We start from the raw sequence: 27,631 nt of genomic DNA, 5'->3' as shown, positions 1-27,631 counted from the left end.
GGTTACGTATTGCTGGCATCCAGCGCACTCCTGGACAAAATTGAAGGCTTCTACGAACCGGGTATATATAAATTAGAATCCCATTTGAATGAATTTCTGTTGCTTGATTGATCTCACTAATTTCCAAACGTATATATATATCATCAAGGTTTCTGAGCTGTTGGAAGCTGGCAAGGCACTCTTCAGGGACCTCACCACTGATTTCGAGGATAGATTGATTGCGTGAGCTGTGATGTTTCTGATTGTCAAGTAATCACATCCTCTGAATGTATGCATTCATGAGCCCATTGTGCCATTTATGATGCAGGATTCACAGGGAGCAGATTGAGAAGTGGCAGGAAGAGATCAAGCAGCTTCGCATGATTGATGCGTCCAATGAAGCCACCCGGGCCCGTCTGCAGAACGCCCAGCTTCATATTCTTCAGAGCGTCCATGAGGACTAAGCTTACTGTGAGACTTCCCTTTTCTACTTTTGCTGCTATACTTGCTCTCTTGTCACTGGCATCTAGTAGACAATGTATCATCTCTGCTAGCTTTTACTCTTCTCATGCTTGTTCTCAGTAAGTAGTAGTAAAGAAACATGTCAGTGTGACTTTGTGATTTGAATCATTTGATGTTTCATCTTCTTTTCACGCATGCACACAAACACATACAAAACCTGAAAGAAATACATCAACTACATTGTTCAAGTAAGCAAATAGAGAAGACAACAAACCAATAAAGCAGCTGCCGCCAGGAGGTTAAAGGATCCTAATTTTGGCACAATCACATCACAGAACACAGAGCTGAATTTTCAACGTATTCTAACTACATGTATGGTTCTCACTCTGAAATCCTCAGAGCCAAATCTTTAGTCTTGTTGGTTGCTGAAGCTAACTCCAAGGAGATAACAAAAGTCGATTTGCCTTCTTTTCTGATATAGTGGATATCTCCGTTCATGAGCTTGACTAGTTTCATACATACAACCAGGCTAATGCCCTCCTCAGACACGGGCAGCTCATCATAGTTGCCAAAACATGTGGGAAAAGTAATTCTTCTGGCACTCGCCGCCTGTGTGTGTTATACTGTTTCAAGGCAAATTCAGCCAAGTGCTTTGCAGGCTCTCATGAATGACAACTAATGTAATAGAAGAGTGGAAAATAGAACGTGGTAATACCTGAGTTCCAGACGAACCAGATGGATGTGTTCTCCCAAGCGATCTTTTATTGATATTGGCAGTGATTTCAACCAGACCTCCACTTGGCGAGTACTTCACAGACACTACCAGGAAATTGGCAATTACTTGTTGAAGCCTCAAATTATCCCCATAAAGGCTTTCAGTCAGGAATACATCTGGCAGGCTATCGATTATTCTAATCCCTCTACCACGGCTAGTAATCATCACTTGACTCACAGCAGCAACCACCACATCTCGCAGAACAAACTCAGCCACCTCTAGTTCCAGACAGCTGGGGACAATTTTGACAACAACATTATAGTAAGAGCAGAGGTGGCAGCGCCAACCAACCCACAGGAGGACTAACTAATGGAATTGAAGTAGTTTTGGATAAAGATAGTAAATAATACCAGTCCATTATGTTTTCAAGATTTAAGTCGCTGAGCACTCTGTTTAGCTGCAGGTGACAGTTGGCACCAGCCTTCAGTATCATCCGTTGCTCCTCATTTAAATCAGTGGCCTCTAGTGTTTTCTGGGCATAGACAACACCTGAAAGAGGAGTTCTTATCGCATTCCTTTACATAGGCCAGAGCCTTCAATCTCGTTATTGCTGACTTCTCCGAGTGCTGCTGCCCCTGTATCTCCTTTTGCAGCTCTTGACTAGCAGTTTGCAAGAAGAAAAACAATCCCGTGACCGTTCCCTCTGAGTCTACCTTCTTGCTCACTGACAGCAGGCACTGAACATGTTCACCATTACGGTTGAAAAATCAAAGTCAGTTTTTCGGTTCCCCTGTCCTGTCATGGCGTTATTGATTATGATGCAAAAGTTTTACATATGCTTCCTGGTTCTTCAGACGACAACATGCATTGTTGTGAACCCCAAAGACCCTCACCCAGCAGCATCTTGTTTATCACTTGTTCCCTGGACCATCCAGATAATTTAGCTATGGCAGTGTTCCACTCTGAACACCAGCCGAACTCATCTATACTGAATATAGGAGGGATTAATGGGCTGGGATTGTGAATGATGGCTTTATAATCCCCTTGATCCGAATGAACTTGTCCATCACCAGCTTATGATCTGTCATGTCCTGGGCAACAAAGCACGCCCCTGCAATACGTCCATTCATGTCATGGCTCGCACAGGCATTCACAACCAACACAACAGGGCCAGCCTCTCTCCGTGCTCCGTGGGTTTTCATCAGAAATTCTACCTTTTGTTCTTCTTGTCCTGCATCAGCATGTGAATTAGAAATGGAATAAGTGAACTATATACGTACACATAGATATATCTGAAATGGTATTTTAAGGAGAGATGAACTGTGATGGGCTGCTTGCTGCTTCTTACCCTGCATTGCGGAGAAAAGCATCTTCCTGACTACTTCCATTGAAGACTCTTCCACAAGCTCAAGCAAATGCTTGCCAATGGCGTCCTCTGCAGAGAGACCGGTTAGTTGAGCGATTTTGGTGTTCCACCCGCTTATGAGCCCATTGACATCCGCGGCCAAGATGGGAGCATTGGCAGTCTCTATGAGACGCACCATTTCATTGGCCACAGTTTGTAGTTCCAATTCCCTTTCGGGCTTATTCTCATCATCTGGCGAGGATGGTGATGGCCTTTGGGTGGTGACACTAGTCCGAGGGTTATTGAAAGTCCCTCGGAGGATGAGTTGCAGGGAGTGAATGGCGTCCATCTCAAAGTCCTTCCAGGGCAAGCTTTTCATCTTGGTGACCTGGAGAAACGCTTTGAATGATGATCTGGGATGCATCTTGGTCCCATCATCCTTGTCATCCGTTTCATGCTTTGCGCCAGCCCACCGGATTTCAGCCGCTGCGTGGGACCTGAACCAGAAGAGTATATCCTTGGAAGTTACCCAAGCTGCGGCCATTCCACAGACCAAATCACCCAGAGCCTGAGCATCCGGGTACCCAGCATCCTGCAGGCTATCAGTGCTCAGGGCCGTGGGTGCCATATGATGCTCTGCGAGCCAGTGAGCAATGCTTCGTATTTGTTCCTTTGTTGGAGTCAAACCCAATCGCCAAATCCTGTCGTCGTATAGCAGGGCCGCACCGTCGCACTTTACAAGGTCCATGATGTTGGGGCTCTGTGTGATGATGCCCACAGGAGCAGTATCTCTGAGCAGCATGTCACACAAGAGTGTTTGGGTTCTCAAGATGTTCTTCTCACGTATCTGGTTCTCCAACTCCAGCTCTTTGGTGACATGGACGGAGAACACCTGCATCAAAAACTGGCACGCATACTGTAATACCCTGAACCTTTACATATCTGTTGGAAAAATATATTCGCAGTATTACTACGAGTCATAGTAGTTAATTTTCATGCAGTAATCTTGCTGGAAAACCCCAGTGTGACGCACGCGACTTAAGCTAGTAAAAGTTTTTAAAAGATTTTGGGTTAAAGAGTAATAGAAAAAGGATTGATATAAAAATATTTCGAAACCAAGGACTGAAAGGTAAGGCGGTAGGGACCTTTTTGAAATATTGTGTTATACTTTCAGGGACCATTTGATAGTTTCCATGGACCTTTTGAGAATACTATTTCATAATTCAGGGACCATTTGTGAGTTTTGCAGGGACTGACTTGTAAGAAGTTAAGTTTTGAGGGACTAAATGTAAATTTTGGCTGAAAAACTTCATTGGGAGAAAAAATCTAGACTCTTGAGTGTTCATCTCTTCATCTCCTTCCTCATTCTTTTCCTGCTACATGAACCCGTGAGTTAAAAATGGGAGTGACTGAGCTTTCATTACTATGGAGGAGAATAGGACGTAAGATTGTTTGGTAAAGATTGCGACGATTTTTTTATTGCAGTATACTTGAATGTATGTGTGTATGTATTTGGTGGATTTGATGAAGAAAAATGATTTATTTGGGTTGAAAAGACGTTTTAATTATCTAGATGATGAGTGTATGAAATTGCTTTTGGTAAAAACCTCAGATTCGAAAGTGAAAAATCGCTTTGAAATGGAGATGAGTGTCACGGAATCATCGTAGCAATTCATCGTAGCACCGAGATTAGGGTTTGGTTTGATTAATTAAGTTGATGATGATGATTAAGGTGTTAATGAAGATGGTTGAATTGATTTGTTGGGTTTAACCAAATTGATTTGGTTGGATCAAACCAAGTTGAAATTGATTTGGTTGAGTTGAATTGATTTGGTTAAGTTGGGCTTGATCAAATCAAGTTGAGATGGTTTGGGTTTGGGTTCAGTTGATTTGGGCTAAGGGTTTTGGGCTGAACCAAGTTGGTTCAATGGATTTTGAATAAGAATTGAGTTGGTTCAAGCTGGTTCAGTTTGATTGAGTTTGGTTCAGTGCAATTAAGCTTGGTTCAGTGCAATTGAGCTTGGTTCAATGGAATTGAGATTGGTTCAGATTGGTTTAACTGTGTTTAGTCTAAATTGAGTTGGTTTAAGTGCAATTGAAAGCCAGTTGGATAATGCAAGGTCGGGTTTTAACCGATTGGAGTGAGTGGGGCCCAATAGAGAGTCTATTGTTGCTTTATCGTATTTTTATTTTTGGGTTTAAATGCGATATTTATTTTTTTATTATATTATTCTTGTTAGGTGTTATTCAGTCTTGGGAGGGAGTTTTCGTGTCTAGGAAGGAACCCAAGGACACCTGAGTGAGTTAGTAGTGGCTATTATTTTAAATAATTGATTAATTATTATTATTTTGAAATAATTATTTAAATGGCTAGTATTTTGAAAAATAATTGTTTAAGTATTTCTTTTTATCATGTTTAATTGGCGTATAATGTTGAGGTATACGTATATTTACTTTGTCATTGATGTTCCCGACAATCGTATTGATACATCGGCTTTTCAGATAATTATACGTGATTTGTGAATAGTGAAAAATACATGTATATGTGATTTAATTATTCAATTCATGTATTTATTTTTGATGGTTATATATGCTTTGATTTGGAATGATTTCGTGAAATCATGTGAGCATTTTAAAAATGTTTTTACCAACAATATTTGTGGAATCGGTTTTTCATTCCCGGAATAGGAATGGTATCATGGATCCGGATTTTATCTGGTTTTACGCATCGTTATACTTTTTGACATCGGGCTTTGTGAAACGATGTTTATTTTCGATGTGAATGTCATGTCCGGATAAGGACCATGTGATGTGATTTATACAGATCGTATTATCGCTACATTTACATGTTGGTTTCGATGGGCTGACGCGCGGGCTAAGGCCCGACTCATCGCAGAGTGGGTCCCCACGGGCCACCTTTTAGAGGTGGCGCGAGTGGACCCGAGCGTTGATTTGTCTGCATCAGCGGGAGCGTAGAGCCCCGATTGATGATACATCGGGATCCCGGAGTCACCACACGGGACCGGCCAACGCTGGGCTAGCGATGAAGACTCATGGCCTCCCAAACCTAGTCGCTGACGGCTAAGTGGGGAGAGTTTTCCAGTCATGGAATTGAGAATGGATTTTTATATTACTTGTTATTTTGGGTCATGATGAGGGGCTAAGCCCAAACTGCCGCCTTAGGAGGCACTCTCACAACAATTTGATTTTCTTAGAAAAATTGATTTGATATCGATTTATGATGAGTTTTATGTTTCAAAAGTTCTTTAAAAAACGTATTTTGCTAGAATTCTGTATTTTGGAAAAGTTGGAAAAATTATTTGAAAAAGTTGGTATTTATATACTTTTATATATAATCGTATTTGAGTATTTGAAATTATTAAGCCACCACCGACCAACCGAATGTGTCAGAATCGCAGGAGCAAGACCCTAGATCGCCTCGCTCAAGTTTAGAGCTAGTCGGGTTAAGTCCAAGACCGCAGTGGGTCCCATACTTTTTCTTTATATTTGTTGGTATCGTGATCTCAGTAGCTGGCTGTACTCCACAAATTTCGAGTTATTATATTTGTTAGTATTTCAGTATTCAATCCCTCGCATTGGTGTAAAAGTTGTAGAATCAGTAATTTGTAAGTCCGATTTGGTTTCCGAGAGGTGTCAGCTTTCCAGCTAAAAAGAAATTTTTAACCCGATGGGCGCTACATTTACCCTCTAGAAGGGGTGCGGGCGTGACATCTTTTGGCATCGTAAGTGAGGGTCGAGATATCCCGGTCTGGTAGAGATCACGGGTCGTGATCCGAGCCTAAGTTTAGAAGTCATGTCTAGACTTAGAGGTTTAGTAGGGATTAGCATGAAAAGTTAAGGGCCCAAGAGAATTATTAAGAATCTCCAATCGGGTTAAAACCTAAGTTGCATATTTGGGAATGAGAGTCGATCGTAGGTTTTGATATTCGAGGCGAGAGTCGAAAGCGAAAGACACTCGTGATCCCCGATCACGGGTTGAGATATTTATCGAATTGGTTTTTATCCAAAATAAGTTAACTTAAAGTTGCCAAAGAAGGGTATTTGGCATTCTCTTTGTTGACTGGCACACAGTGATTTGCAGTTTGATTTGAAAGATACTTTGGACATACCTGTGCTTAAGAATATGGAGATTAGCCCGTGAGTAACCGTCTTCTTTATCACCTTTCCGCTGATTCTTAAAAGGTGTGTTATGATGTGCCATCGATTCGAGTTTGATTTGTCGGACTTTGGATGAATTATGGCCACTCCTCTAAGTGTAGTTTAGTTGTGTTTAAATAGAGGAGAAGATCGGACTTGCATTTTTCATCGGGTGGAATTTTGAGTGTCTTAAGGATTTTTGAGTAATGGAACCAAGGCGTTTGAGACGATCGAGACGAGGGACCTCTTCCAAGGTATAATAGAGAAAGAGTAGAGAGATATTTCCGGAAGAGCGAAAGAAAGAGAGGAAGAAGAATGTAGAGAAGAGAAGTGGAGGAACAGAAGGAGAGAGGAGGAACGAATGAGGGAAGAAGAGATGGAAACCCATATTGCACGCTCAAGTACCCTCTAGCTCTCACTCTGTTGCCTCAAAGATCTTCTAGTTCTGCTATCGCACTGTAACCAAGAACAAGCAACGATCGATGTTTACGTCCCACAAGCTCGCTATGTGGTAAACCATGAATACTGTAGATTTTAGCTCTATAGTTGCTTCGGATCGAGGAATATCTACATGGAACGCTTTTCACCCTAGACGAGAGTCATACGCCGTAATTGAGAAGGAGGTATGGAGTTCTCGAGGAGTTTGCAATCGCGATATGGCGATGCCTACGCATCCTTAACTATGGTGCAAGCAGTTGAGCAATGGGAACCGGAAAGGTTGAACCGCAGAAACCAGTAGACAAGGGATGAGGTTCAAGAGCGACGATGAGGACTTGTGAATAGTAGAATAACTGCTTTTTATTATCGCTTTGTGTGCTTGAGATGTTTGTATTCTACCCGTGTATCTCCGAGATGATGTATTTCTACTTGGGAATAAGAAGTTGCTTTTCTCTCGGATTGTGGAAAAAATACAAGATTATTTTATCAGTATGAGTTTTTGGAAGTGAGGAAGCCAGAGTAACACATCAGAAGAGTGTTGTATACCGTGTATAACAATCGTATAAGAGGAATCAGGTTCACTTTGATCATCAGCAGATACTTGGACATCCTCACTACAGAGATTATATTTCATCGTTGAACAGATTTGGGAACAAGAGAATGTATTTGGAACAAGATGAACTCAAAGTGATATCATATTTATGCATGCTAAGAAAATTTCGAGGACTAAATTTTCTTAAGGGGAAGGATTGTAATACCCCTGAACCTTTACATATCCGTTGGAAAAATATATTCGGGGTATTACTACAGATTCAATAAGAATTTTCTACGAGTAATCTTGTGGAGAAACCCCAAGTGGATGAACAAGGACTTAAGTGTAAAAGTTTTATAAAAGATTTTTTTGGGTTAAAGAGTAATAGAAAAAGGATTGATATAAAATATTTCTGAAAACCAAGGATCTGAAAGGTAAGGCGGTAGGGGACCTTTTTGAAATATTGTGTTATACTTCAAGGACCATTTGATAATTCATGGATCTTTTGAGAATACTATTTCTATAATTCAGGGACCATTTGTGAGTTTTGCAGGACTGACTTTTATAAGAAATTAAGTTTTTGAGGGACTAAAATGTAAATTTTGGCTAAAACTACATTGGAGAAAAAATCTAGAGCTCGAGTGTTCGTTTCATCTTCTTCTCCACTCATTTTCGCTACTAAAGAACTCGTGAGTTAAAAAAGAAAAGAAAAGAAAAGATGAGAGATTTGGAGAGAAATCGAGAGATAAAGTGTATTTGGAGGGAGAATAGGACGAAGTATTGTTTGCTAAAGTATTTGTGATGATTTTTATTTATGTATACTTGAATGTGTGTGTGTATGTGTATTTGGTGGATTTAATGAAGAAAAATGATTTATTTGAGTAGAAAAAGCTGTGTTATGTTATCATGAGATGATGAGTGTATGAAATTGTTTTTGAGAAAACCTCAGATTTGAGATGAAAATCGCTTGAAAATGGAGATGAGTTTTCGCTAATTATCTAGAGTACTCAGTAGACTCGAGATTAAAATTTGGTTTAGATTAATTAAATTGATGATGATGATGATTAGGAGGTTAATGATAATGGTTAGAATTGAAATGGGTTGAGTTTAGCCAAGATTGATTTGGTTGGATCAAACCAAGTTGGAAATTGAATTGGTTGAATTGAATTGATTTTGGTTGAGTTGGGCTCGATCAAATCAAGTTGAGATAGTTTAGGGTTTGGGTTCAGTTGATTTGGGTTAAGGGTTTTTGGACTGAACCAAGTTGGTTCAATGGATTTTGAATAAGAATTGAGTTGGTTCAAGTTCTGGTTCAGTTTGATTGAGTTTTGGTTCAGTGCAATTAAACTTGGTTCAGTGCAATTGAGCTTGGTTCAATGGAATTGAGATTGGTTCAGATTGGTTTTAACGTGTTTAGTCTAAATTGAGTTGGTTTTAAGTGCAATTGAAAGCCGAGTTGGATTATGCAAGGTCGGGATTTTAACCGATTGGAGTGAGTGGGGCCCAATAGAGAGTTGATTATTATTATTGTATTTTTCTTTTTTGAGTTTAAATATATTATTTATTTTTTTATTATATTATTCTCATAGGGTGTTATTCGGCCTTTGGGAGGGAGTTTCCGGGTCTAGGGAAGGAACCCAAGGACACCATGGTGAGTTGGTAGTGGCTATTATTTTTAAATAATTGATTAATTATTATTATTTTGAAATAATTATTTAATGGCTAGTATTTTTGAAAAATAATTGTTTAAGTATTTCTTTTTATCATGTTTAATTGGCATATAATGTTGAGGTATACGTATATTTATTTGCGTTGATGTTCCCGACAATCGTATTGATACATCGATTTCGTGATAATTATACGTATTTATAAATAGTATAAAATACATGTATATGTGATTTAATTATTCGATTCATGAATTTATTTTTGGATGGTTATATATGCTTTGATTTGGAATGATTTGTGAAATCATGTGCGTGTATTAAAATGTTTTACCGACAATATTTGTGGGACTGGTTTTCATTCCTGGCATAGGAATGGTATTTTGTATTTGGACTTTTACTGGTATTATGCATGTATACGTGACTCTGTGAATGTCCCGGATAAGGACCATCGTGATATGATTTATACGGATTTAGTATTATTCGCTGCATCTACATGTTGGTTTGGATGGGCGACGGGCGGGCTAAGGCCCGACTCATCGATGAGTGGGTCCCCACGGGCCGCCCTTTAGAGGTGGCGTGGTGGACCCGAGTGTTGATTTGTCCGGATCGGTGGGAGGCGTAGAGCCCCGATTGGATTATACATCGGGATCCCGAGTCACCACATGGGACCGATGGGCCAACGCTCGAGCATCGAAGACCTTAGGGCGCTCCCTAACCTAGTCGCGACGGCGCTAAGTGGGGAGAGTTTTCAGTCGTGGAATTGAGAATGAATTTTTTTATATTACTTGTTATTTTGGGTTTGTGATGAGGGCGAGCCCACTGCCGCTTCTTAGGAGGCGAGCTCTCACAACAATTTGGATTTTCTTAGAAAATTGATTTGATATTGATTTATGATGAGTTTATGTTTCAAAAGTTATTTAAAGATGTATTTTGCTAGAATTCTTGTATTTGGAAAAATTGGGAAAATTATTTGAGAAGTTGGTATTTATATACTTTATATATAATCGTATTTTTAGTATTTGAAATTATTAAGCCACTACTGACCAACTCGAATGTCTCATGAGTCGCAGGAGCGAGGACCCTAGATTGCACTGATCGAGTATAGAGCTAGTCGTGGGTTGAGTCCAGGACTGCAGTGGGTCCCTCTTTCTTTCTTTCTTGTTATTGGTATCATGATCTTGTAGCGGTTGTACCCGCAAATTAGAGTGATTATATTTATTGTATTTATGTATTTGAACATGTACTTGGTGAAAAATTGTAAATTGTGATTTGTAGGGTCCGATTTTGTTTAAAAGCGAGGGGTGTCGGGCTTTCCAGTTAAAAGGGAATTTTAACTGATGGGTGCCACATTTACCTCGGTAGAAGGGGTGGGTGTGACACTCTTTCCCTCCCTAATCCTAGCCGCTATTTGGAGAAGAAGAGGAGACTATTTCTAAATTCCTGTATATGATCTAGAGTCATCGGACTTTTATTCGGCCCTAGAAGATTTATGACAATCTGATGGACAAATTTCGCACATCAAAAGAAAGGGTTTGGAACATCTAGAGATAATTTTCTAAACATTTTTAATTAAATTAGGGTGTTCATCAAATTATTTAATTGATATGGCAATTTTATTTTTGCTTCCACATGGTTCTGATTGTTTTAAATAATTTTGCAATATTTCCTAACAACCCAAACCCATCAAAGCAGGTATTTACCCTACACATTATCAATATTTTTTATGAGTATTCATTGGGTCTGGGTCCGATTGTCATCCCTCATGCCTTGACACATAATCTCAAACCTTGTATGCCTTGGGGCAATGACCCATTTTTAGCTATTACAATTGGATCATGCTGATAAGTGCTTGCGCGATATGAATACGAAGTATTATTTCCTTATGTTGAGCATTACTTTCCTCGGGTTTTTACACTAATATGTGTGTTTTATGTTATTTTTATGCAGGTAGGGTTGTGAGGCCGAGTATGAAGGAAATAGGCCAATGTGGATCATAATGCACCAATTTTGGAGGAAATCTTGCTAAGGTTAAAACGCGAAGACATAGATCAGGTGTGAGATGCTAGAGTGTGTGCCAACCTACTCATATTCGAGTGGGCACATCCATTTGGAGGGGCACAAAGGCAGTCACATTTGAGCATTCTGACTTATGCACAAAGAACAAGAGCTCCACCAACGTGTACACCATTGAAGAAGCAAGTGATTCACGACGTGAACGTGTGCCCATTTGCGTTACCCCGATGAAAGTATGGAATTCGGGAGTATTTCTGGTAGAGTATTGTAGCAAATCAATGCAGGAAATTACTGTAGCAGTTACTGTTCACAACCGCCCGAAAATCACAGAAACAGAGAATCCACACATGCATGTGGAAATTATGCACGGCCGTGTGGAATTTCCACACGGGCGCATGTACCGTCCACGCCCGTGTAGTCGCCCGATTCCAGCCCTATTTAAAGCCGATTCAGCCCCGATTTTGGCATTCTGTTCTCAATCTTTTCCCCAACTTAAGAGAGGGCTTCGGCTAGAGTTTCGAGGGGTATTGGCCAAGGTTTTGGAGAGGTTCTACGGCTCCGACATCGTCATTCCTTAGGAAGAAGGTTGGTAGGGGAGCTTCCGTCGAGGCGTATCCTATACCGAATGAGGGAATCCTTGGACGACGAGTAGAGGACTTTTCACAAGACCATTGACATGACTATCGAGGGGGTTTCTTTATGGATTCATTGCTTTTACATTCTATTTCTTTGATTGTACTTAGCTCCATGGAGAGCTAACCCCCTAGTGGGTACTCGGGTATTGTGAACCTTTGGATGTATTTGTTTCTTTGAACCTCTTTATTATGCTTTTAATAAATTGATGTTTATTGTGAGTTCCAACCTTGAATGCTTGATTGTATGAACATTTCCCCTAGAGTGACACTAGGGTTGAGAGTTCTTGTTGGTAACCTTGTGAGTGAGTGACACACCACGAGCGTTAAACAAAGCTAGGTTGGAGAGGGTTGAGAGGGTGAGTCGAGAGGTACAGGACCGTCCCCTTTCCCCTCCGACGTGATAGATTCTACCTCCGTTCCTTGAGTTCTTTGGGGCCATAATAGAGTGAATGGTCTAAGGGATGAACCTCCGCTGGGGCCTAGTTGCGCGTGCAATGGAGTGAAGCGTTGAGGGGATCTTAGTATCTAGGGCTTAATTGTGGCTAGGGACCTTCTGCCTGGACCAAAGGGTTAGGTCTATAATTAGGAAGCGATTTATCACTTGGAATCCCTAGAGCTCATTGCAACTTTATTCGAGTGCGAGGTTGAGAGGTTATTTAATCTCTCCTTTGGGACATGAATAGAGAGTTAGGCATAGTTGACCTTAGATTTGGGACTATGTATGTAAGGATTTCCATGACTCACCATTGCATTGATTAGGAAGCATAATAGAGAGTTCTTGCACTTGAAACGATTTTCCTAGGTGAAGCATCATCCGAGTACCCCATCTTTATCGATTGCCTTGCCTCCTCCTTACTTTTGCTCTCTTACTTGTTGCTTTTAATTGTTGAGAATTGAATCATTATCACACTTATCATTGTTGATACTCCACATAGCTAAGAATCGAATTAAGTGTCTTTACTCCCCACTCCCTGTGGATTCGACCCCGCTCACCAGGGATTATTACTTCGACAAACCCGTGCACTTGCGGGATATACGCCAGGGGACCTTGTCACATGCTATCCTTAAAGAAGACATGCAGTTCCAACTTACTTATACGTGCCCATAATAGATAGAAATGGGCAAGGGTTTATTTCTATTTTATTCTATTTTTTATTTTTTTATAAGGAAAACAAGCAATTTACCTCAACCAATATTATAAGCTGGAGTTAATCCCTCAACCCCTCACTTGACAAGGGAAGAAGTTTACCATCCTTCTAATATGAAGGTGGTGTGACATGGATAAGAGGGTTTACTCATATATTATTTTACCCATTAAACAAAATGCCCATGTTGAAATGGCACATAAGGATTTTAAAATATATTTAAATATGAAGGTGAGTCCTCTAGGAATATTCCTAGATTTAAAATCTCAAGACGTTATACATTAGCTTTTTATTGAAAATCTAATTGCTATTATCAATTCATTCACAATATTGAATAATAGTCATACAGAGTAAGTGACAATAACTTTGCATAGTTTCCATATAAATAATAGCTATTAGGTGATGATCTAACAATTATCATCAAATATCTTTATAATAGTAGACGTTTTGCCTTTAAATTCATATAGAAATGGCAAAATTTAATGCTATTTTCAATTTTAATAAATTAATGATTAGTCAGGTATAAATCTTTATGCACAATCTTGTAATAATATGTAATTTACAAATAACTATAAGTTATATTAATTACTCATTACATACTTTTAGATAGATGTATAAGTAAATATGTAAGAAAAAAAAAGTATTCAATGATAATTAGAAAATGATTTTCATGATATATATTCAGTAATGATTAACTCAAATTTCAACCAAATTTTTGCATATAGATTATTACAAAATTTAAAAATTACAATTTTAGATTACAATTTTTTGATAAATCTATGAATATGCTTATAAAATTAAGCTCATAAAAATACGGATAATAAACAAGTCTACGAGGGTATTTCAGTAACCAAAACTTTGAAAACAAAAATCTATAAATAACCCTTAATTATAACAATTCGCCTCAGACCAAAATACTCAATTTTTCTTTCTTGTTAAGCATTCAAGATCTCAACTTTTCAAATTTAACAATTCAAGTTTGCAAATTCCAAGTTCTAAATTCTTCATCAAGTTCACAAAATGCATTTCAAATAGTTAGTTTACCACGCTTTTTCAAATTTTGGTAAAGTAATTAGGGTAGACTTAAATTTTAAATTTTGATTTTTTTTCAAAAAAATAAATTTTGATTTTACACAAAGATTATTTTTTATTGCCTTTTAGATAATTCTCCATTTTACTTTGTTACAACCACTAATTTGATTGTTGGTCAATCCAATGCAACCACTAAATGCCGTATAATGAGTGCATTTCATATTATATTTTGCATACCTCTAATGCACTCTTTAGCTTGTCTTTTTGCTTCTTTTGTTTATGAATGATGCTATTATGGGTATGTTTGTCTTTGTTGTAGGCTTTTAGGGATCAAAACACATAAGGAGTGAAATTTGGAACAAAATCAACCAAAAAGATAATTTCTCTAAGTGTCCAATGCAAGCACAGGCAGGCACGGGCGTGCCATCTCCCCATGGTTTTCTCTGGATGGCAACTCCCTTGCTCTTCAGTGAAAGCATGAATGAGGCACAGGGGTGCTATCTCCTTGTGATTATCTCTGGATGGGAGTTGCTTATGCTTTCAAGGGAAGCATGGTCTGTATGTTACATTTATGGGCGTGCTCAAGCTTAGCACGGGGGAAGCACGACTGTGTTCTCCCTGTGATTTTCTCTGGATACACTTAGCCTTTTTGTTCAGAAGTTCCAAGATTAGCATGGTCTGAGCATGACCATGTGATAAGCGCTTGTGTGATAAGAATGCGAAGTGTTCTTTCCTTATGATGAGCATTACTTTTATCAGGTTTTAGCGATAATACTTGTACATTTGTGTTACTTTCATGCATATAGGGTTGTGAAGCCGAATGTTAAAGAAAGAAGCCAATGTAGATCATGAACACACTATTTGGAGGAAATCTTGAGAAGGGTCAAACGCAAAGACATAAGTCGGGTTCAAGATGGGAGAATGTGTGCCAACCTCCATGTATTCAAGCTAGCACAATGGTTTAGAGGGGCACAAAGGCAATCACATTCGAGTATCTAGGCTTGTGCATTATAGCAAGATCTTCACCAATGAAGCCGGTTATTGAAAAAAGCAAAGTGATCTACGACGTGAACGTGTGCCCGTTGACGTTACCTCGATGAAAACATGGATTCTGGAGTATTTTGAGCTGGTACTGTAGCAGGGTAATGAAGCAAACACTGTAGCAATTTATTCCAGCAGGAACTGTTCACAGCCGCCTAGAAAGAGAATTCCAGAGAATCCACACGGGCGTATGGAAATTATCCACGCCCGTGTAGAAATTCCACAGGCCCGTGTGGCAAATCCATAGGGGTGTGTGGACGCCCGATTCCAGCCCTATTTAAGCAGCGATTCAGCCTAAATTTGAGGATTCTTTTCTCTATTCTTTCCCAAACTTGAGAGGTGGTTGTGGCTAGGGTTTTGAAAGGTATTGGCAGGGTTTTTAGAGAGGCTTTTTGGCTTCGACATCATGCTCCACTTGTAAGAAGGTTATTGGGAGAGCTTTCATCGGCACCGATCCGGCGAAGTGTGTCCTAGATTGGACAAGGGGACCTTTGGAGGAGACGAGGCTTCTCCACAAGACCATCATCATGACTATCGTGGGGGTTTTCTATGGATTACTTATTTTTATATTCGATTTCATTGTTGATTGTAACTAGCTCAATGGAGAGCTAATCCCCCTAGTGGGTACTTGGATTTGTGAACCCTAGGATGTATTTGTTTCATTAAACCTTCTATTATGCTTTTATTAATTGATGTTTTATTTGAGTTCAAATCTTGAATGCTTGATTAATTGAATCCTCCCTTAGAGTGACACTAGGGTTGAGAGTTCACCTTGGTAACCATTGTGAGTGACTGACACACCATGAGAGTTAGACAAAGCTAGATTGGAGAGGGTTGAGAGGGTGAGTCGAGGGATAGCGGAGCGTCCCCTTTCCCCTCCAGTGTGATTTATCTTACCTTTATTTTCTTGAGTTCTTTGCGGTCATAGTAGAGTGCATGGGCTAAGAGATGACCTTCTGTTAGGGCTTAGTTGCAGAGGCAACGGAGTGAACCGTTGAAGTGATTTTAGCACCTAGGGTTTAATTGTGACTAGGGACCTCTCATCTGGATGAAAGGGTTAGGTCTATTTCTAGGAAGACGCTTTATCACTTGGAATCCCTAGAACTCCATGGGATTCTATCCGAGTTCCTAGGTGTTGAGATTGTTCGATTTCTCCTCCGGGACATGGAATAGGGTTAGTCATGGTTGACCTTAGATTTGGGACCGTGTATTGAAGGATTTCCATGACTCATTAATGCATTAGTTGGGAGGCATAATAGTCGGTTTTGCAATTGAAATGATTATTCTAGGCAAAACAATATCCGAGTACCCCATTTATATCAATTGCCTTATCACTCACTTACTTGTGCTTTTCTCTCTTGTTTCTTTTATTCTTGTTTACATTACATCTTGTCAACCCAATCATTATTCATCTTCACTTAGTTAAGAAACAATTTAAGTATTTTTACTTCCTACTCCCTATGGATACGATACCCACTCACCTAGGATTTTATTACTGGACAAACTCGTGCACTTGCGGGACATACGCAAGAGACGTTGTCACCATGGTCAGGCTGTGTCAAGCCCAAAAAGTCCTCTTTATCTCTTAGATTTAGGGTTTGAAGACATTTTTTGTTTGGGAGACTTCTTATCCAGTATGGGAGCTCTCAAGAGAATGATGATCAGCTCCTATGACACGACCTAAGGAGATCAAGGTTGAGTTAGAGATACCAGAGAAGTGGAGTTACCCATTCTACGGAGTTCTTGAAGGACAGTTAAAGAGATCTTTTAAAAGGGGGAGTGATCATGTCTTTCTTACTTATGTTTATCTTCTTCTCTTAGTTGTATAAATTCATGAGGGGATAACCATTCTACGGTGCCCCGGGTTTGTGAACTATGTGGTCTTTTTATTTTGACTACTTGTGTTTTAATGCCTATGGAGTTCTATTGCATTCTTGTGTTAATTCATGTGTTGCATAACTTGGCATGCTTTATTTGTGTATTTGCTTAGCAAAACTTGATGACAAACCCTGGCATTTGTGTACAACAATTACAAGGGTTGCCAAAGTAATAAAGTACCCAACGGGTGGGTAGTCGAATCCACAGGGAATAGATGCCTAGAAACAAGAAGTATTGCTACGTAGCTAAAGTGAAAATCAATCGGTGATTGTGATTCAAACTATTAATGAAAACAAAGATAAAAGAAAAGAGAATAGATAAGAGTAATCAGAGAAGGTAATCAATAGTAAAGTGGGATACCCTGACAATGCTCATCCTAGGACTATTGTTTCAACTGCAAGACTAATATTATGCTTCCCTAACTAAGATTTAATGAGTTATTGAAATCCAAAGACACACGGTCCCAAACCTAAGGTCAACCGTGTCATCCATCCCTTCTACCGAGGTAAATGTGGCACCCATTAGTTAAAAAGCCATTTTAATTGGAAACTTACACCCCTGTCAAAGAACAAAATCAGACTTACAGATCTCAATTTATAACTTTACACCAACTACAAGTTCAAGTACATAAATATAACAAATATAATTAGTCCAATTTGCTGGTACAATTGCAACAAAATCACGACAACAACAAATAGAAAGAAAGAGGACCCACTGCAATCTTGGACTTAACCCTGACTAGCTCTATACTGGAATAGGCAATCTAGTAAGGTCCTGCTCCAGCACTTACGGCACATTCAGTTGGTCAATATCAGCTTAATAATTTCAAATAATTAAATGTAGTGTACATAAAGTATAAAAAGATCGATTTTCACATATAGCTTCCTAACTTTCACAAAGACCAGAATTTTAGCAAAATACAACTTTAAAGAGCTTTTGAAACATAAATTCATCACAAATCAACATCAAATCAATTTTCTTAGAAAATCCAAATTTTTGTGAGAGACTACCATCCTAAGAGTGATAGCTAGGTTTCGCCCTCTCATCACAATTCAAAATAACAGATAATATAAAAACCATCCTCAAATCCGCTGCCTGAGAACTCTCCCCGACTTAGCCGCCGTCATGACTAGGTTGGGAGCCGCCAAGGTCTTCATAACCTTGACGTTGCCCATCGAGATTCCCGTGTGATGACCTCGGGTTTCTCACATAAAAGAACCCACTGTCAATGGCTACGCGCATATGTTGACCAGGGTAAACTCAAGGTTAACCACACCAGCTCAAATCAGGAAAGACGGTAGAACCCCACACTGCAGCATTGGACTATAGTCTGTAGTCACCATGAACGTCCATAAAATATTCACAGTACAATACATGCATAATAACAGTAAAGTCCATATCCATGATACCATTCCTATACTAGGAATGAAAACCAATTCCATAAACATTGCCGGTGAACATTTTAATATGCGCACATGGTTTTACAAATCATTCCAAATCAAAGCACATGTAACCATTGATAAGTGCTTGTGCGATAAGAATACAAAGTGTTCTTTCCTTGTGTTGAGCATTATTTTTCTCGGGTTTTAACGCTAATATGGGTGTATTTATGTTACTTTTATGCAGGTAGGGTTGTGAGGCCGATTATGAGAGAAAGAAGTCAATGTGGGTCGTAATGCACTGATTTGGAGGAAATCTTGCTAAGGTTCAAACACGAAGGCATAGGTCGGGTTCCAGATGCAGGAATGTGTGCCAATCACCTCGCACTCGAGTTAGCACAACTATTTGGAGGGGCATAAGGGCAGTCACATTCAAGCATTCCGACTTGTGCATATAGAACAAGATCTCCACCAACATGTCCGTTATTAATGAAGCAAGGCGATCCACGACGTAAATGTGTGTCTATTTGCGTTACCTCAATGAAAGTATAGATTCGGGAGTATTTTAGGCCGGCACTATAGTAGGGTATTGTAGAAAACACTGTACAAAAATACTACAGCAGTACTGTTTATAGCCGCCCGAGAAAATAGGAAACAGAGAATCCACACGGGTGTGTGGAAATTCCACACGCCCATGTGGATGCCTGATTCCAGCCCTTTAAAAACTATGATTCAGCCCCGATTTCTCCATCTTTTCCCCCATATTTTCTTCCACCTTTACCCATCTTTGGAGGCGCCGACAGCTAGGATTTGGAGAGGCTTTGGTAAGGCTTTGGAGAGGTTTGACGGCCTTTGACACCGCATTTCCTTCGGAAGAGAGCTATTGGGGGAGCTTTCGTCGGCACCGATCCGGCGAGGTGTGCCCTAGGTTTGACGGGGGACCTTTGAAGAAGACGTGGCCGATCTACAAGACCTTTGACATGAACACAAGGGGGTTTTCATTCATGGATTGCATCTCTTTATTTTTTATTTCATTATCTATTGTATTTTGCTCCATGGAGAGCTAAACCCCTAGTGGGTACTTGGGTATTTGTGAACCCTAGGATGTATTCATTTCATTGAATCTCTTTATTATGCTTTAAATTAATTGATGTTTATTGTGAGTTCCAATCTTGTAGTCTTGATTGTTTGAATAGTCCATTAGAGTGACACTAGGGTTAAGAGTTCTTGTTGGTAACTCTTGTGAGTGAGTGACACAACACGAGAGTTAGACAAAGCTAGATTGGAGAGGGTTGAGAGGGTGAGTCGAGAGGTAGTGGAGCGTCCCCTTTCCCTTCCGGTGTGATCTATCCTACCTCCACATTCCAAGAGTTCTTTGCGGCCATAGTAGAGTGAATGGGCTAAGGGATGACCTTCCATTGGGGCTTAGTTGCGAGTGCAACGGAGTGAAGCGTTGAAGTGATTTTAGCACCTATGGCTTAATTGTGGTTAGGGACCTTCCACCTAGACCAAAGGGTTAGGTCTATACATAGGAATAGGGTTTATCACTTGGAATCCCTAGAACTCATTGCAATTCTATACTAGTGCGAGGTTGAGAGGTTATTCAATTTCTCCTCCGGGACATGTATAGAGTTAGGCATGGTTGACCTTAGATTTGGGACCATGTATTAAAGGATCTCCATGACTCATTAATGCATTAGTTAGAAAGCATATAGGGGGTTTTGCACTTGAAACGGTTGTCCTAGGCGGAACAATATCCGTGTACCCAATTTATCATCGATTGCCTCCCCTATCTTTCACTTGCGCCTCCTTTACTTTTCTTATTTTCATTTGCATTAAGTTTGTTTTCACATCACTTTTAACATATTTTCATTCTAGTTAAATAGCAATCTTGGTGGTTCTAAGCACTATTCCCTGTGGATTCGACTACCCTCTCACCGGGGTATTATTACTTCGACACCCGTGCACTTGCGGTTTACACACATATTCGGTCATGTCAATTTTCCACCTGGACCAAAGGGTTAGGTCTGTACATAGAAATTGGATTTATCACTTGGAATTCTTAGAGCTCATTGCAATTCTATGCAAGTGCGAGGTTGAGAGGTTATTCAATCTCTCCTCCGAGACATGTATAGAGTTAGGCATGGTTGAGCTTAGATTTGAGATCATGTAATTAAGGATTTCCACGACTCATTGTTCCATCAATTAGGAAGTATAATAGAAGGTTCTTGCACTTGAAGCGATTGTCCTAGGGGGATCAATGTCCAGGTACCCCATCTTTATCGATTGCCTTATCTTCTCCTTTACCTGTGCTCTCTATCTTGTTGCTTTTATCTTCGTTATTTCATATTTTGTCATACTTGTCACTATTAATCTTCCACATTAGTTAAGAAACAACTTAAGTGTCTTTATTCCCTACTCTCTGTGGATATGATACCCACACATCTGGGATTATTACTTCGACACCCGTGTACTTGCGGATTACACGCATATATGGACGTGTCAAGTTTTTGGTGTCGTTGTCGGGGAATAGGCATTTAGAGATGCTTTGCACATTGTTTTCTTAGCTATTCAATCATTCTATTTCATATCTTCTTTTCTATCATCGTTCTGATTTTTGTTTTCTTTCTTTTGGTGTAGCTCCAGGTTATGACCCGAGGGAACCCTTCGATATTGATTGAAGGAGATCATGATCTCGAACGTACACTTAGAAGAAAAGGGAAAGAACCTGTGCAAGAACAGTCTAATCTAGATGATTTGGAAGTAGAAGAATCTGAAAACATGGTAAAACAAAATGAGCAGCAACAGACATTATCCGATTATGCCAGACCTTTAGTATTGAGGACACAATCGAGCATTGTGTATCCCTCGATTACAGCTTAAAACTTCGCGCTGAAGCCGGCATTCATCCACATGTTGCAACAGTCCGCATAGTTCAATGGTTTGGCTGATGAGGATCTAAACAGTCATATAGAGAACTTTCTCGAGGTGTGTGATATGCTGAAGATAAATGGGTTGATGGATGATGCCATCAAGTTGAGAGTATTCCCATTTTCCTTGAAGGGGAGACTGAAGCAGTGGCTACACTCATTACCTAGAGCCTCGATTACCACATGGGAGGAGATGGTAGAAGCTTTTCTTGCCCGATATTTTCCTCCCAAAAAATCTGCAAAGCTTAGGAATGAGATCTCATCCTTTAAACAATTGGAATTGGAGTCTCTATTTGAGACATGGGAAAGGTTCAAGGAGCTCCTGAGAAAGTGCCAGCAACACGGATTCCCGTAGCAGATGATTGTTTAGACCTTTTACAATGGTCTGAATCCGAGTACAAGGCAACTCTTGGATGCAGTAGCAGGAGGTACCTTAGGTAGGAAGACCCCCGATTAGGCCTGTCAACTAATTAAAGAAATGCTGTTAAATAGCTACCAATGGAATGGTAGGGAGAAGAAAAAGATGGCCGGTCTCCATCAGATAGATGCAGTAACCTCATTGGCATCTCAAGTGGAATCATTGAGTAAGAAGTTAGATCTCCTAACTTTGAATAGAGTAGCGGCCGTGACTACATGCACCAGGTGTGATGGAGGACATGCTCCTTCTGATTGCCCGATCTCTATTAGTGATGCATCTTCGGTTGAGAATGTCGATTTTGTAGGTAATGCTATGAGGAATCAAGGAAACCCATTCAGCAACACCTACAATCCGGGTTGGAAGAGCCATCCCAATTTTTCATGGAGCAACCAAGGACCAAAAAAGGCCATGGGGCCACTGGGTTTCAAAGAACAACAGTAAGCCCCAAACATGGAAAAAAATAGTTTCAGGTTTAGAGACCCAGATGAACGATTTAGAGAAGGCCTTAACTAGGTTTGTGCAATCATCTGATACAAGGCTCCAAGCCATTGAGGCTACACTTCACAACCACACCGCCTCTTTGCATAATCTTGAAAATCAAGTAGGGTAGATTGCAAAGTCCTTATCGGAAAGGCCACAAGGAAGTTTGCCGAGTAACACCGAGACCAACCGTAGAGAGCATGTGAAGGCGATCACTTTGAGAAGTGGTCGTGAGGTTGAGGGTAAGCTTCCGAGTGAGAAGCCCAATGAACACGCACCTGAAGTTATAGAGTTTGATAAGGGAGCAAGCAAAGAGAAGGAGGTGGCACCCCCACCTTTCAAGCCAAGAATCCCTTATCCCTCTAGATTGAAGAATGACCAAGGAAATGAATACTACAAGAAGTTCCTGAGTTTGTTCAAACAACTCCACATCAATATTCCTTTTGTTGAGCATTGGCTCAAATGCCTAAGTATGCAAAATTCTTGAAAGATTTGTTGACCAACAAGAGGAAGTTGGAGGACAGTGCTTCAGTGATCTTAGATGCTTCCTGCTCAGCGGTGTTGCAAAAGACTATGCCGAACAAGAAGAAAGACCCGGGAAGTTTCACCATTCCATATAACATTAGCAATTTGGGTGAAGAAATAGCATTGGTGGACTCAGGGGCCAGTATTAACGTCATGCCATACACCTTCTTTCAGAAGCTAGGCTTGGGAGAGCCTAGGCCCACTCGGATGACTTTGCAATTGGCAGATCGAACGGTGAGACATCCGAGGGGCATCATCGAAGACATGCTTGTCAAGGTGGACAAGTATATTTTTCTGGTTGACTTCGTAGTGCGAGACGTCGATGAGGATACAGATGTACCCTTAATACTTGGGAGGCCATTTTTGCGAACTTCCAAAGCATGGATTGACATGGACGGCGGAGAGCTAACTTTGAGAGTTAGAGATGGCAAGCTCACATACTGCCTTACTGAGGCCATGCGGTATTCTCTTGATTTCGATGATACTTTGTATTTTCTAGACACTACTAATGAGATTATTGATGAATACATGCAGGAAATATTCAATCCGGACCAGTATGAGGGTTTGTTCGACCAAGAGGAGGATAATGAAGAAGTAATGATGCTTGGTTCGATGGAAGAAGTACTATCTACCCCGGGGATCTTGAAGAAGGTGTTCCAGAAGATGAAGAGGGCTAGGAGACGCCACCAGAAATGCTCCAAGGCTATTGGAGACGTGCGTGAACGAAAGAAGTTGGATGAACCATTGTTAAGTGGTCCCAAGCCCGATAATTCACCCTCTACCCTCAAGAGATTTTGCTCGTCGTGCTTCCAAGCCATGGGTAAGAAGGTAACCTTCATCTATGAACCCCCGTGAGGTAAGACAAGGTACATCCAGCAAAGTGACGTTAAACAAGCAATTCTTGGGAGGTAACCCAAGCGTTTACTATTTTCTTAGTTAAGTAGTTTAGTTTTTGCGTGAATAACTTGTTAGTGTTGGTGTCTTGATCTTTAGATGCTTTTGCGGTGTGTTATTTTGTGGATTTTAATGTCATCATGTGTTTTCATGAGGATTTGGCGCAGTAGGTCGCTTGTGCTTGTTTTTAATGTTTTTCGTTGGTGTATTTCGCATAAAATAGCAGGCTTTGAATGTGTAAACATATTTAGAAAATTTATGCAGAGCGTGCAGAGTTTTTTAAGTCATCTAGAGAAAACGCACGGGCGTGTGGAATTTCTGCACGCCCGTGGAGTTGTATTGTGAGCTCATCCAGAGAAGGCACATGGGCGTGTATTCGCTCCTGTGAGTGACCTTGCACTTTTTGCACGCTCGAGGGAACTTCCGCATGGGCGTGCATTTTTCTGCAGAAACTTGGCGATTTATCTCGAGAGCACACAGGCGCGTGGACTCGCCCCTATGGGGGAACTTGTGAACAACGCACGGGTGTGGGTATTTTCTGCATGCCCGTGTGGATCTCTGCAGATGAATTCTCTACATCCCGAGAAGATACAGGGGCGTGCAGTTGCCCCTGTGAGTTGGGCCTATGAATGTCCACGCCCGTGCTGAACACTTAGCAATTTTTCTTAGATGTCCAAAGCAGCCACGGGGGCGTGCGGCAGCCCCTGTGGGTCCGGCGCACGGGCGTGGGTATTTCCCACACGCCCGTGTATTTGCGTTCAGAGGTAGTGAGTGTTTTCCCGAGAGCACACAGGGGCGTGCACCTGCCCTTGTGAAGCTCCCCTGTGGAGGAGTACGGGCGTGGGTAATTTCCACACGCCCGTGTGGTTGCAAAGAATTCCAAGAGACGCAAGTTTTCTTTAAAATCTTTGTGGATTCTCTTCTTCTTCACTTCCAACCGTACGAAAACCGCTCTTAATCAGTTTCCCGGCCTCTCACCGTTGTTTTAGAGGGTTTTTTTTAGAAAATTTGTACACCGAATTCAAGTATTCATACCCATTTCGTCGGTAAATCTCTTGACTTCTCTTCTATTTGACATTTCTAGTTTTAGTGAAATAAAAGTCTTGAGTTGCACCAAGTTTTACTTATAAGAGTTTGTGCATATTTAGAAAGTGTTTAAACGTGGTCTAAGGTTATTTTTTTTTGAAGAATTGGCGTGGAACTGTGCGGTTTTCACACTGTGCAGATCCACACGGGTGTGGGTAATTTCCACAGGCCCGTGTGGAATTCTGCAGTATTTTGTTTCTGAGTTTATTTGATCGTTTCTTCATCATTTTATTATAGGAATGACACCGCACTCGAGGAGGCAAGAAAGGAAGCGCCCTAGAGAACCTTCACCCGAGTTGGCACATATTGAGTTCTTGAATCCCGAGCATCGGGATCGTTTCGAATGGTTATTGGGACTTAGGTTTGGCCAATTCCGGTTCATGGACTTGAGCGTTGATAAACATCTAAATGTATGTATTTTGTACGTACCAATGCGCATGTTTATTGTATTTTATTGAGAACTCGATGCCTTTTTTATAGTTTAATCATTTTATTTCATGTTTTAGGCACAAAGGAAGCCTAGGTGAGCTCAATGACGGAATGTAAGAAGACATCGACATCGGAAACATCATTTTTGGACCCCGGGCACTGTACATGCACTGTAGCAGTCCGGAACGTGAAAATTTCAGAAAAAGTCTAAGTTTGGATTTCCTTACAGGCAGTATTATGACCATCCTCGAGGGCAGTATTATGAGCTTGAGGCCACCTGCAGGGAAGCCAGATGTCATCCCTTTATAAGCATTGTTAGGGTTTCTTTTGAGGGGAGGAAGCCTTCTTCTTGGAGCTAACCACCACCACACCAAATCGGAGCTAGAAGTAAGGTTTTGAGGGCATTTCCATGGAGGATTCGACGAGGAGAGTGTGATTTTGGGCGAGATCTACTCCTAGGGCTTGTGTAGAGGAGGTTGAAGACAAAGGGAAGCCACCTCTTGTGTGGCATCTTTGGAAGCTTCTCCGGCATTCATTCTTTGAGGGAGTGTTTCTTATGTTTTGTTTGGTTGTTTGCATGGATTTCTTGTTGTATTTGATGACTATGAACAACTAAACCCCAAGGTCACCGGATGTAGGTGAACCTTGGGGGTGAACTTGTGCTTGTATGGATGCTTGGTTCTTTCTATTGTATTTTGGCTTGTTTGTGATCCTTGCTTGGTGTATTTGAATGCTTTGGTATGCATGAGAACTCGGTGTATGAATTCTTAGGTAATGCTATGTTGCATGAACATTGCCCTAGTGTTAGACTCACCAAGTTTGGAAGGGAAACACATATAAATACGCCGTGACTATCGGGTATTTATACCCCTCTAATTCCAGGGTTAAGTATTACCTTGTATTCTAACCCTAACTTGAGAAAACCACCTTTCCCATTGCAATCGTAGGAGGATTTGGGCGGAAGAGATTCCGTATCCAATACTCATACCGGATTAGGGGTTAATTGCCGTGACCATCGGGTTGACCTAATCTAGGGTTTTCTAAGTCCAACTAGCCAATTGCATGTTAGTTCTGGCATCCTGCACACTTTAGTAGCCCCTGATAGGATCCTCATCCGCAACCGCTTTCTTTCCTTGATTATTCCCCGTACCTTGCCTTCATTGTTAGCATTTTATTTGCATTTTACTTGTTTATTTGTTTTATCACTATCACATTCAAACTTGGAGGTTAAACAACATAGCGAAGAGGAAGTAAGAGTAGCTTCTCGAGACCTTGGGAATATGACCCCCTCATGCTCGCATGAGGTGTATTACTTGGAGATCCCGTACACTTGAGGGGAAGCGATCAAGCGTGCTGACTGGGGTCCAGCAGGGTGATGAGTTAGTCAGGGAACTTGACACGCTGACGACCATGGGAAGCTAGTGAAGATTATTGTCTATACGGGAGCCAGTTTTCCAGCCACTGACACTGGAGGTGCTGGCATCTTTTGAGTTTGCGCAGTAATATGAGAGTTTTGACATCACTGATGGTATACAGTTTAGAGCGTTTGGACATCAATTTGCCATGAGTGTCACAGAATTTTTGGTTCGCATGGGCTTGTACGATGAGATATACACAGAAACCGAGGAGTATAGTCACTTGCCAACAGATTACCTTGGCACCTTGACCCCACAGCAGGCTTACAAGGTATTGTGCAGACATTGGCAGTATTAATTGGGAGTATCCAAGGCCACATGTTTGTCTCGGCTGAGCTACAGATATTTATTCGCCGTCATTAGCAGATATGTGGATGGCCGAGGTGATAACACTAGTACTCTGAGCCGACAGAGTTTACTTTATCTGTATTCCATGGCTAGATCCGTGCCTATTTATCTAGGGCATGTTGTGGCAGATTACATGCGATACCAGGGCCAGAACGGGAGAGTGGGAGTATTATTTGTTGGTCCCTACATTACTAGACTTATTCTGGGGATGGTTCTCGGTGATACTCTTCGGGATACCGATCAGACAGTTATTCCCTCTCCGCTTAGACTCAATACTCTCAGGATGATGGGAGTGGTGCGCAGATATGGGCCTGGAGCTTACATTTTAGCCACTTCCACCACTGAGAGCGCCGAGGGCGGCAGTGATGCAGTGGAGGGTTCTGCACTGATGGTGACCGAGATCGTAGAGCGCGTAATTACCCCTTTCTGAGCCTATAAGCGTATTGAGAGGCTTGAGAGCACTGTGAGTGTCTTGTGGTATGAGATCATTGAGATTCGGGCGATACAGATAGCACAATATACCGATATGATTGCCCGTTTTGACTTCCTACGACAGTTATTGATGAGTAGATATCCAATCCCTCCAATACCACAATCATCTACTCCAGCACCAATTAATCCACCGTGTACCCCAATTGATCCACCAGCATCGTCATCTATAGCAGCAACAGTAGAGCCATAGCATGACAT

At 40.9% G+C, this 27,631-nt stretch overlaps 1 non-coding gene and 1 pseudogene across 1 annotated transcript; both read right to left on the bottom strand.

Annotated features, from left to right (window-relative positions):
* Positions 1 to 659: 659 nt before the first annotated feature.
* LOC120255350 lies at positions 660 to 27,631 on the bottom strand (annotated as a pseudogene).
* LOC120255351 lies at positions 21,588 to 21,694 on the bottom strand. Its single transcript, XR_005534986.1, has one exon. It is a non-coding gene; the product is annotated as a small nucleolar RNA R71 (small nucleolar RNA).

Source organism: Dioscorea cayenensis, unplaced genomic scaffold (genome assembly GCF_009730915.1).
Source record: "Dioscorea cayenensis subsp. rotundata cultivar TDr96_F1 unplaced genomic scaffold, TDr96_F1_v2_PseudoChromosome.rev07_lg8_w22 25.fasta BLBR01000964.1, whole genome shotgun sequence".
NCBI lineage: Eukaryota > Viridiplantae > Streptophyta > Magnoliopsida > Dioscoreales > Dioscoreaceae > Dioscorea > Dioscorea cayenensis.
This window is presented reverse-complemented; position numbering and strand designations above follow the sequence as displayed.